At 38.1% G+C, this 5099-nt stretch overlaps 1 long non-coding RNA gene across 1 annotated transcript; it reads left to right on the forward strand.

The window, feature by feature from the left end:
- The first annotated feature begins 1609 nt into the window (after window positions 1–1609).
- LOC112623331 lies at window positions 1610–3241 on the forward strand. Its single transcript, XR_003119121.1, has 2 exons — window positions 1610–1785; window positions 2940–3241. It is a non-coding gene; the product is annotated as an uncharacterized LOC112623331 (long non-coding RNA).
- The last annotated feature ends 1858 nt before the right edge of the window (window positions 3242–5099 follow it).

Raw genomic sequence — 5099 nt, forward strand, 5'->3', positions numbered from 1 at the left:
TTCCTAAAGAAGTTCTATCCTGATGATTTACTAAGTGAGATACTAGATAATTACTTTTACTTTATATTAGATTTTTACTTGGCACCCCAGGACTTGGAAATACAGCTTTCTTTGAGGGGAAAATGTTTTGAAACATAAAACTTCCAAGACAAAGCTATACCCATTTTCTAGTGCAATATATAGCAACTTGTAGAATCTCATATACAAGATGGGAGTTGAAAGAATTTTATAAAATTCTCATTTAGTTAGCAATATTAGAAAAAATATTTAATACGTTACCATTCACCCTTTCTTTCATAGATGTTAGACAAAAAAACAAAACAAAACAAAACAAAAAAACATAGATGTAAATCTATTCTGACAATAGTTCCTTTCCTTTGACACTTTGCTCCATGAATTGTTCTGTGGTTCCCCATTTTTTGAAATGTAAATAAGACCTATCTAGTATAAACCATAAATTATAGTTCATTATAAACTATAGCTTATAGCAAACTCTAAGCAAGAATGATGAACCACTGCAATTTGGAGGAGAGAAATCCCCTGCCTGTTGGTAGGACTACATCAAGGTAGGTAGTTATCTATGTTTCTTTGGAAGAGTCTCAAATCATGTCATTAAAAATGGCAGTACTATACATATACCTGATGGCTTTGTCTCTTGGTTAGGCTTTTCATTCATTAGTAAATTCATCAGTTTATTTCATCCATCATTCAATCCATGTTTCCTCCAAGCTTGCTGTGTGCAGGATACTTTGCTACATTAACTATGCAGTGCCTTATTGTATGCAGGTATTTGCTCCATTTATTTTCACGACAAGGTTTCAAAAGAAAACTCTTAATACATCCGGTGAGGGCCTTTCCACTTGAAAAAAAATGCCAAACACTTAACCTGACTGAAAATGTATCACCAAAGTGCTTGGCTTCTGGCATAAAGCTGGGACTATGTATAAACACGTCATAAAAATAGATAAAACAAGAGCAAGGAGCCCAGAAGGGTAAAGTTGTCCTTTAGATACAGTCATGGTGACAACCCAAGCAATGCCAGAGGATAAAGCAAGCTGCAGCAGACTTCAAGTCAACAGACATTTATTGAACTCCAGTTCTGCATGGGGCACTGTGATAGTTGCTTTGGGGGATACAAAGATGAGTGAGACATCATTTCTGCCCTCAAGAAATTTACAAGGGGAGAGGGAGATACACAGAATTGCCATACAAGGTAGGGTGCATTAAGTGCATGAAGAGAGATATAACTAAAGTGCTTAGGGACATGCAGGAGAAAGTGGTTAATTTTTACCATAAATATCAGGGAAGGCTTCATGCAAAAGGTAGACTTTGAGTTTTTCCTGTAAGTTTAGATCAGATTCTGAGAGGCAGAGATATGGGAAAGAGTGCGGTAAACAGCACATAAGAACAGTCACGAAGAAGGCAGTTTCACTGTGCAGCATTTAGAGCTTGAGTCAGAAAAGCAGGTCCACTAGAAGTGGGAGCTGGTTGCTATACACTGAATGTTTGCAGTCCACAAAATCCATATGTTGAAGCCCTAATCTCCAGTGTGATGGTATTTGGAGGTGGGGCCTTTGGGAGGTAACTGGGCGTGGACTAGGTCATGGGGGTGGAACTCACGATGGAACTGGAGCCTTTCCAAGGGAATGAAGAGACAAGAGCTCTCTTTATGCCACGTGAGGATACAGCAAGGCCCCAATCTGCAAGCCAGAAAGAGTCCTCACGAGAACCAGACCATGCGGGAACTCTGATCATGGACATTTCAACCTCCACAACTGTGAACAAGTAAGTGTTGTTCAAGCTACCCAGTCTTTGTTATTTTTTATAGCAGCCTAAGCAGACTGAGACACGTGAAGGTGGACTGAGACACATGAAGCAGTCAATGTGGGGCTGCTCCTTCACTATCTGGTGCTGGAGCCTTAAGTCCAGGGGGCAGGCAGTTGGGAGAAAACAGGGTGTGAAGTAGAGAGGGGTTCGAACAATGTGGAACTCCTGAGGCTGAGCTGGTTCCCACAAGGACCAAATGGGACCCATTAGCCCCTCTTACCACCTGTTAGCCTCCATCTTTGATTATGGAATCCATTTGCTGGAGAAGCTGGAGCCTTTCCTCATGGAGCTAAATCCACTGCTGCCATGGGTGGGATAAGCTGAAGGAGGGGAGTGGGAAGGAGCTGAGGAGCTGCACTTGGCTACTACCCCAGCCAACCAGTTGGGCTGGCACTGGGACCACCACGTGTGCTGTCTGAAGCACAGCCTGGCGCCCTTGTGGACCTTTACAGCAAGCAAAGAGTATGGCTGCTACTTCACTTTTACCTTTTAAATCTTGTGCAAATTATCTTATGCTCCACCCCCAACCCAGAACTCTCCAGATAAAGGAATTCTGGGAAATGTAGTTCCAGTTTGTCTGAATTGATTTATTGCAAATCCACAACACAGCACCAGAATATTACCTAGGATTATATTCTACCTATTTCAGTGCTACCAAATATTTTATCTTCTCAGAAACCATATAGTCTCTTTAGAACATCACAGTGAGTGCAACCCTCAACAGAGCTAACCTGTGTGATTGAAACCATTTAGGGAACAATGTATTCACTTGCTAAAGGTCAATCAACTTGTTCATTTTTCAGTTGTTTAGGGCCTTGCTAGAAATTAACACAAGGCAGAGAATAAGATTAGAGTAAAAGAGAGAGTTATATCAAATTGATTCTCTTCTATTTTTTTTTTTACCATTGAAAAGTAAATGGAGAGACCCTTTTTCATTTTTATTGGACACCTTACAAATTCTAGGTACACCAGAGCTCTTACATACAGATGAAGAACAATATGGTCTTGGGAAGCTACAAATACTAATTGAAACAAGCAGGACAGGGAATGAGTCAAATGATTAATTTTTTATGATGATAGATGTCTTACAACTCTTTGTTTCCTCTTCCTAGAAATGCATATGTATCTTTGGAAGAAACTCGAAGTAAAGGCGAGAAGATTCTTTGTTTAAAACATTAAAAACAAAACAGACCAAAACATCAAGCAAGACGTTTTCTGGCAATAAACTAAGCACAGCATTATTTTTTAAGGAATACAAACTAAATGTTCAACCTGTGGCAAATTTGTACTTTCTCCCTGAATTATGTTGTTATCAAAGAAAAAAAATGGAAAAGTCTGGTGAAATATGATCAAAACTGAAACTAGAGTTAAACAAAACTAAATTAAAATGAAATAAAATGGTGTCCATTCTTAATCATCCTCACAGCTGAGCCACTAGTTTTATGCATCTTGGCAGCCAATATTTTTGTCTCTAGGGCATAAATTATGCATCAGGTACCTGTGAAACTCAGAGACCAAGGAAAAAGGAGGTAATTTGGAAGGTGAAATAAATGTGAACATTCTGAAGAAAGAATTGAATCTGTACTTCAGGGTCAAAGATGAAATTCGAAAGGAGTTGACAATGCATGGAAAAAAGTGCTGAATTTGAAGTTGGTTTTATTATCATTGTTATTTGAACCAAGAATTAAATCCAGTAACTCCAGAGCGGTGATCATAATTCTGTACTGCCATGTTTCTATTTTAGAATCCAGGGTACTATTTCCAAGAGCTTGGCCAAAAAAAAAAGGAGCTCGACTCTAAATCTCTAAATCTTGGAGTCTGGCTGCACTATTCATGTGATAGGCTAAAATAACTACTGATACCTTAGGTTCAAACAGCACTTTATGAAGTGATTTCACATAAAAGATCTTTTTTGATATAACTGTTATATGGCATATCTTCCATTTTACAGATAGGGTGAGTTGTTTGATGTATAAGATGAGCTGAAATAGGAAAAGTGACAGAAAATTTACAGACCTATGGAATACTGTTCCACAATGGGGTATTCTTTATAATTATCTGGGCTGAATAGCACCATCCAAAGTTCTTAAATCATCAACAATGCCATTTTTACTGTAGAGGATAAGAGTTATGATCCTTTGACTCTTTAAATTTTCTTCCTTGACAAAAGTGATCTACCTTTCTAGCCAACCTGTCTCAATGATCCATAACGTTGCTACCCTGGTGCCAGATGGATATGATAGAAGGCTCCTAAAAGGCTCTTGGTTTGAGGAAAGTGTTGCTTACATACAAGAGGAATCTTGTGGGATTTAAGAAGTGGGGAGATGTAAGTTTGAGTCATTAATAACTTCATTTAACTAAATTTACTTTTACAATGTTAGCATTGCTATTTTTGTTTATGTAGCTTATGACTAATATTTTTAAAGACACTGAATATTATGTTAATTTATTTACAGCATGGCTTACCTTTAAATATTGCACCATGTCCATAGGTGCAATCTGTCCTAATCTATTTCTATTGAGGACCCAAAATAGGCACTAAGATGTACAGCTGTGCCAAAGAGCTATTTATCCATCTTCTTGATCTAATCTACCATAAAATCTAGTACTTTCTTAGTATTCCAATGATTACTCCTTGCCTATGGCTGGTACTCAGTCAAAACAGCCTGTTACCAGATTAGCTACATTATTTAGACCAAATTCCTCTTAACTGCCTACTAGATTTCTCATCTTGAATGCCCCGTGGATTCATCAAAATTAGGATGCCCAGAATGAAAGCCATTACCTTTTCCCTCAAAGATGTCGTTTCTTTCTAAAATGATTCTGTCTGTGTATGAATGGCATCATGATTCCCTGAATCTTGCAAACTATTCACTTTGAAGTCACCTTTAACTCCATACCTTATTTGTTAACCACCTTATCCTGTTAAATCACAAATGTGTTACCAACCCAACTTCTCCAATTTATTCCTACTGATCATGCTAATCCAAGTTCTCTATTTATTGCCTGGATTTTCTCAGCATTTTTGTAACTAGTTTCTTTGTCAATAATCTCTCATTATTCTAGCCCCCAGGCTGCAATGACCTTGCTTTAATTTTAGTGGGATAGGGCTGTGGGGAGTGGGGAGGGATAGCATTAGGAGATATACCTAATGTGAATGACAAGTTAATGGGTGCAGCACACCATCATGGCACATGTATATATATGTAACAAACCAGCACGTTGTGCACAGGTACCCTAGAACATAAAGTATAATAATAATAAAAAAATTT

The sequence above is a fragment of the Theropithecus gelada genome, chromosome 4 (genome assembly GCF_003255815.1).
Source record: "Theropithecus gelada isolate Dixy chromosome 4, Tgel_1.0, whole genome shotgun sequence".
Lineage (NCBI taxonomy): Eukaryota > Metazoa > Chordata > Mammalia > Primates > Cercopithecidae > Theropithecus > Theropithecus gelada.